Source organism: Nomascus leucogenys, chromosome 8, assembly GCF_006542625.1.
Source record: "Nomascus leucogenys isolate Asia chromosome 8, Asia_NLE_v1, whole genome shotgun sequence".
NCBI lineage: Eukaryota > Metazoa > Chordata > Mammalia > Primates > Hylobatidae > Nomascus > Nomascus leucogenys.
In genome coordinates this window covers 103,034,126-103,041,797 of record NC_044388.1, presented here as the reverse complement: position 1 = coordinate 103,041,797, position 7,672 = coordinate 103,034,126, and positions in this window count along the sequence as shown.

The following is a 7,672-nucleotide window of genomic DNA, read 5'->3' as shown; positions in this document are numbered from 1 at the left end:
GCCTCAGCCTCCCAAAGTGTTGGGATTACAGACGTGAGCCACCGCACCCGGCCACACCATTTCCGCTTGATGATGGATTGCTGCTGTCCATGCTCAACCTTACGGCTTGGTGGATCAGATTATACTCAATGCATGATGAGCAGCTCAGTCACATAGTCACTCACTGTTCCCACATTAGGTGTTCAATTTCAACAAGGGCTCAGTAGCAAGACATGAGATGTTTCTCAAAAGGAGAAACTTGTCTACAGACAAGGGTATGACTTTGCAGAGGTCTGCATCCTCTTATTGGGGCTGCGTAGAGGCTCCGTGGAGCACTCCTATTAACCATACACACTTGGAACATCAAAGAATCTACTTAGTCATAAGGCCCAAGTGGCAGAAAACCTTGCACTGCAGTCTGGATTTCTCCAGACATTTCTCTTGCTATAGGTCCCACTCAAAACCAGCAGCTCAACAGGTTATTGGTAACTGGGTCAGAGCAGCTCACTCAAATATAATATATGTTGTATCCAAAATCCAAAAAGTCTCACCAAGCATTGTGTTTCTTTTTAATGATAAGCAGCGTATGGTGAAACATTCTTATTTCACATTAGAAGGAATATCCCAACATTCTCCCAAACTGCTGGATCCTCAGGAACTTCCTTGAGGTAGTGGGCTCCTGAATCTTTGGGGGGTTTATCTCCCACTCTTTGGCTCACATGTGTCTTTCTAAGACATCTAAACACTTGCTATTTCCTGCCCTGTAATCCAGTTGTAGGGGAATGGCTCCTCCATGGCACTCTGGCAACTTGCACTTATCCACAGAGGCCATGCATTAAAAGCTTGAATTGCAGCCGGGCACAGTGGCTCACACCTGTAATCCCAGCACTTTGGGAGGATGAGGTGGGTGGATCACGAGGTCAGGCGATCGAGACCAGCCTGGACAACATGGAGAAGCCCCGTCTCTACTAAACTACAAAAAATTAGCCGGGTGTGGTGGCACATGCCTGTAGTCCCAGCTACTTGCGAGGCTGAGGCAGGGGAATTGCTTGAACCCAGGAGACAGAGGTTGCAGTGAGCTGAGATCGCGGCACTGCACTCCAGCCTGGTGACAGAGCAAGACTCTGTCTCAGAAAAAAAAAAAAAAAAGCTTGAATGGCAGCTTACCTGAATCTTGGAAGAATGCCTCGAAATCCTCCTGAACACAAGCAGATGGAAAGCTTGTGAGGACTCACCTTCCTATCTTCCCTAGGAGGTTGTCATGGACAGTTTCTTATTGCTCCCAGGTTCTGATGAGGTATGAGACTTCCCAGATCAACCCCTCAGAATAGATAGAGCTCCAAAATCAGTCCTGCAAACTGCTTAGCTTCTTAGTTGCCAAAGATATTGACTCCCCATGAGCTATTCTTCTTTTTGCTGTCTGAGTAATAAACAATCTAAAAGCGGCTCATTGTAACTTTATCAGTTATCAATCACACCTTGGCCTTGACCTTGCTTTATCCTGTATGCTTGACACCAGTACACATGATTTATCAATGTAGTCAACCAGCGTGACATTCTATGGGATATCAAGACAATCAAGATCTCTGTGGACTAGATTATGAAAGAGGGCAAGAGAATTGAGGAAGCCTTGAGGCGAGATGAAAAAGGTATATAGTTGACTATGTTGACTATGTCAGGTGGTCCCTGCAATTTTGCATAAAGAAAAAGAACTTTTTGGCCGGGCGTAGTGGCTCACACCTGTAATCCCAGCACTTTAGGAGGCCGAGGCAAGCGGATCACGAGGTCAGGAGTTTGAGACCAGCCTGACCAACAAGGTGAAACCCTGTCTCTACTAAAAATACAAAAATCAGCCAGGTGTGGTGGCACGCACCTGCAATCCCAGCTACTCAGGAGGCTGAGGCAGGAGAATCGCTTGAACCTGGGAGGTGGAGGTTGCAGTGAGCCAAGATCGTGCCACTGCACTCCAGCCTGGATGACAGAATGAGACTCTGTCTCAAAAAAAAAGAAAGAAAGAAAAAGAAAAAGAAAAAGGACTTTTTTCTAAATCAGTATCTGCATACCAAGTACCAAGGACTATGCTGAATTGCTCCAATAGATTCCATATCTGGGAGAGTAGCTCCAATTGAAGTAACCATCTTGAGATACTGCAACATAATACAAAATATATATTTGGTCTTCATCCCTGGTTCCTGCCACAGAGCTCCTAAAATCTTTGTAATTTCCTGAGTGATAGAGGTGAGAGGAGCATCTTCTGTTATTCATAATAAGCTCCTTTCAACCATACCTGTGTTTATGCTAATGAGATGACCCTTGGTGGGCCCCTAGATAGCATCGGGGTTGGGGGCTAATTGCCTGAGGAACCAACCTTGTAATTAGAGGGTTGGAACATTCAGCCCTGACCCCCAACCTCCAGACAGGAGAGAAGGGCTGGAGATTGACTTCAATCACCAGTGGCCAATGATGTAATCAATCATGCCTATGTAATAAAACCTCCATAAAGTGCCCTAAACTGTGGGCTTCAGAGAGCTTCTAGGTTGAACACATCAAGGTGCTGGGAGGCTGGTGTGCCCAGAGAGAGCAGGCCTTCCTGTGGCAGGACAATTCTCCTTGACAATCACATAAATAGGCCTCCATGACAGTCACACAGACAGGCTACATAGCACTCCACTTACACAGACAAATTTCCACAGAGCTGCCTTAACATTGAGCAAATAATTAAACCTAGGGAAATCAGTGCCCAGACATCAAAGCTAGACATGAAACATATGGTCAGTAGGAGCCTTGCATGGGCTTCTCCCTAACTTGGAGCAAGCCAAAATAATGGAGACAGCCTTCCATTCCTAGTGCCAGGACCCATCTCAGGTCGATGAAATCTGAGATGAGTCAAGGTAACAGAGGCAGCTGTGTGAATAGATTTATTGGACCGTCTAAAGCAGCTCTCTGGACCAAGCTGTTAATGAGATAAGACAAAAATAATCACTCCAGTACCACAGTAGACAGGCCTTGAAGGTACTGAGGCCCCTTAATTGGACTTAGCAATCATTTTTTTGGCCTCTGACCTAGTTGAAACAAAATTAGTTACCTGTAGACTTAGGCAAATGCTATACTGCACATAGGCACATAACCCCAACCTGTATAAGCACTAAGAAAATAGTAACACTTTGAGTTGGTCTGGTGGAATTATCTCCAGCCTTCTCCCTGTATCCGGTTACAGCAATAAGTTCCCTTCTTTCTTAGTTTGTCTGCTTCTTGTTATTGTGCCACAAGAAAATGCAGCTGGACCCGGCTCGGTTCCAGGAACATTCCCACATCCCTTACCCCATTCTCCTCCATTTGGCTGTCCCTGAGTTGTATACTTTATATTAAGGCAGTATTAGTAAGCAAAGTGCCTTTCTGAGTTCTGTGAGCTATTCTAGGAAATTATCAGACATGAGAAGGGGATTGTGGGAATCTCCAATTGCTAGCTGATTGGTCAGAGGTATGGGAGGCCCAGACTTGTGATGGACATGTGGAGTAGGGGCAGTATTGTGGGACTGTACCCTTAACCTGTGGGGTCTGCACTAACTCCAAGTAGTTAGTGTTAGAATAGAATCAAATCACTGGACACCCAGCTGGTGTCTAGAAAGTTGGAGAACTGGTTGTTGGTATGGAAAAAAAAAAAAAAAAAACAAACCACATGCATTTGGTGTCAGAAGTATGAGTAGAAATAGACCACAGTACATCTAATCCACAGATATTCTCCAAGATCATCCTTTTTGTACAGTTCAAACAGGTAAATTAAATGGGAATGAGACAGGAATTACCACCCCCATGTATTTCAAGTCTTTACTGTCATTCTCTGCAATTCTCCCTGGGGAAATGGTATTACTTTTGGTTAAGTATCCTCGTAAAGAAGAGAAATTCCAAGGGCTTCTACTGGGCTCTACCTACCATTAACAATCTTCACTCCACAGATCAGGGAGTCAATGTGGGGGTTCTGCCAGTTATTGAGTATGTCTATTCCAATCATACATTCAAGAACTGCGGAAATGACCATATGTGGTCTATGGATCTGCCAGGCCCACAGTGGGACAGACTTTGGCCAAAACTCCATTTTTTTTACCTACTCACCATAAGCCCCTAGTTTGTGACACATGGACCACAGTGGTACTTTGTGTGGCAGAAATTATCATCATCTATTTAGACCCTGCAACAGACTAAATGTTTATGTTCCCCCAAAATTCATATGCTGGAATGGAACCATTTTTTTTTTTTGTATTTTTTGTGTGTGTGTATGATGGAGTCTCACTCTGTCACCCAGGCTGGAGTGCAGTGGCACAATCTTGGCTCACTGCAACCTCCGCTTCCCGGGTTCAAGTGATTCTCCTGCCTTAGCCTCCCGAGTAGCTGGCATTACAGGTGTCCACCACCATGCCCAGCTAATTTTTGTATTTTTAGTAGAGACAGGGTTTCACCATGTTGGCCAGGCTGGTTTCAAACTCCTAACCTCAAGTGATCCACCTGTCTCGGCCTCCCAAAGTGCTGAGACTACAGGCATGAGCCACCTCACCTGGCTATTTTTTTTTGGGGGGGGTGGGGGTGCCAACAGAGTCTCAGTCTGTCACCCTGGAGTGCAGAGGTGCAATCTTTGCTCACTGCAACCTCTGCCTCCAGAGTTCAAGCGATCCTCATGCCTCAGCCTCCCGAGTAGCTGGGATTACAGGTGTATGCCACCACACCCAGCAAATTTTCATACTTTTAGTAGAGACGGGGTTTCTCTATGTTGGCCAGGCTGGACTTGAACTCCTGACCTCAAGTAATTCGCCTGCCTCGACCTCCCGAAGTGCTGGGATTACAGGCATGAGCCATCATGCCTGGCCTCATATGCTGAATTTTTTTCTTTTTTTGGAGGCAGAGTCTTGCTCTGGCACCCAGGCTGTAGTGCTGGAGTGCAGTGGCATGATCTCCGCTCACTGCAACCTTTGCCTCCCGGGTTCAAGTGATTCTCCTGCCTCAGCCTCCTGAGTAGCTGGGACTATAGGCGCATGCCACCAGGCCCAGCTAACTTTTTTTTGTATTTTAGCAGAGACGGGGTTTCACCATGTTGCCCAGGCTGGTCTCGAACTCCTGAGCTCAGGCAATCTGCCCGCCTCGGCCTCCCAAAGTGCTAGGATTACAGACGTGAGCCACTGTGCCCAGCCATATGCTGAAATCTTAACCCCCAAGGTGATGGCATTTGGAAGGCCTTTGGCAGGTGATTAGGTCATGAGGGCCCTGCCCTCACAAATGGGATTAGTGTCATTATAAAAGAGACCCCCAGAGAGATGCCTTGCCTCTTTCACCACGTAAAGTTAGTGAGAAGATGGCTGTCTATGAGTAACAGGCCCTCACCCAACACTGAATCTGCCAGCACCTTGATCTTGGACTTCCCAGCCTCCAGAACAGTGAGAAATAAATTTCTGTTGTTTATAAGCCACCGAGTCTATGGTATTTTGTTATGGCAGCCTGAACAGACCAAGACAGAGCCAATATCTAATACTCCTCAAAAGATGCACAGTCACTTTAGTAAATAGTTACAGGTACCTCGGGTGCCAGTACTGCAGAATCCTTTCTCAAGGAAAAAACCTGATCTCCTTTCCACTATGGAGCTCAAGGGCTATGAACAGGCTTAGGTCCAGAACTAGGTGAAAAGTTACAACTTCCCATTATGGGCACTTGAGTTGGGTTCTTTTTTTTTTTTTTTTTTTTTTTTTTGAGACGGAGTCTCGCTATGTCACCAGGCTGGAGTACAGTGGCATGATCTCAGCTCACTGCAACCTTTACCTCCTGGGTTCAAGTGATTCTCCTGCCTCAGCCTCCCGAGTAGCTGGGACTACAGGCTCGTGCCACCACGCCCAGCTAATTTTTATATTTTTAGTGGAGACGGGGTTTCACCATGTTGGCCAGGATGGTCTTAATCTTTTTTTCTTTTTTGAGACAGAGTCTCGCTCTGTCCCCCAGGCTGGAGTGCAGTGGCGTGATCTCGGCTCACTGCAACCTCTGCCCCTCCAGGTTTAAGCAATTCTCTGCCTCAGCCTCCAAAGTAGCTGGGATTACAGGCACGTGCCACCACACCCGACTAATTTTTTGTATTTTTAGTAGAGATGGGGTTTCACCATCTTGGCCAGGCTGGTCTTGAACTTCTGACCTCGTGATCCACCTGCCTCGGCCTCCCAAAGTGCTGGGATTACAGGCGTGAGCCACCGTGCCCGGCCAAGTTGGGTTTCTACAATTAGAAATATTTTCTATTATAATGATGAATCAAATAATACTTCAGCAGGCTACCTGTTTCATCCCTGGGGATACCATGATTAATTAACCACCCACAAGATTCCCTATAGGTCATAACATTCTGATTGCCACCGTGTTCTTGCTGCCCATGGTGGTCGTTATGCCCAACTTCTGTCTGGTATTTTTTTTTTTGAAATGGAGTCTTTCTCTGTTGCCTAGGCTGGGGTGCAGTGGTGCAATCTCAGCTCACTGCAACCTCCGCCTCCCAGGTTCAAGTGATTCTACTGCCTCAGCCTCCTGAGCAGCTGGGACTACAGGTGTGCTCCACCACTCCTGGCTAATTTTGTGTGTGTGTGTATTTTTTTTTTGAGACAGAATCTCGCCCTGTCCCCTAGGCTGGAGTGCAATGGTGCGATCTCGGCTCACTGCAACCTCCACCTCCCAGGTTCAAGGTATTCTCCCGCCTCAACCTCCTGAGTAGCTGGGATTACAGGCACCGCCACTACGCCCGGCTAATTTTTGTATTTTTAGTAGAGACAGGATTTCACCATCTTAGTCAGGCTGGTCTCGAACTCCTGACCTCAGGTGATCCACCCGCCTCAGCCTCCCAAAGTGCTGGGATTACAGGCATGAGCCACCACGCCCAGCCTTTTTTTGTGTGTTTTTTAGTAGAGATAGGGTTTTACCATGTTGGCCAGGCTGGTCTCGAACTCCTGACCTCAGGTGATCCGCCCACATCGACTTCCCAAAGTGCTGGGTTTACATGTGTGAACCACCGTGCCCGGCCTCTGCCTGGTTTTTAAAGGCTGCCTGCCACTTGACTTTTGTCACCATGAGTCCCATCATCCTCAATGAATCCAAGTTTCAGTCAAGCAACCTGGCAAACTGCCACTTCTAGTTGCATGAGCTGACACAATGAATCCAGGCTCTCCGGTCAGAGCACCCATATAAATAAATTCAGCCCTGTCCAGTGTTCCATTCTGTCCTCCTTGGTCTAACCACTGCCAAACACACTGCTTAGGTTTTTGTGATATAAATGGCAAAATTATTTCAATAAATGGTAAGATCATTTTGTAGTATTTACTATCTCCTTCCAGGTCACACTTTGTATTCTGAAGCATGCTGAAATCTGATGCTAGATACAATTGTAGGGGTGATTAAGTGGTAGATGGAGTGGGTCTTGGAGAGAACGGACACCTCCATACAAGGCCACTGTCCCAGGTGAGATGATTGCTGGCTTTCAAGCAAGGAAGGAATTTTCCTCTCAGACATGAGAAGGCAAGCTGTGTCCCTCCCACATAAGGGAAGGAGACTCAGAGACATTCAGGGGTTTGGGGATTCTCAGATTTATCTGAGTCTGCCTGGATGCTCCTGTCAGGATCTCAGGCTTCCAATCTTTCTAAATCAATGCCCTAAATTTTTCATGAGAAATGTGGCAAGG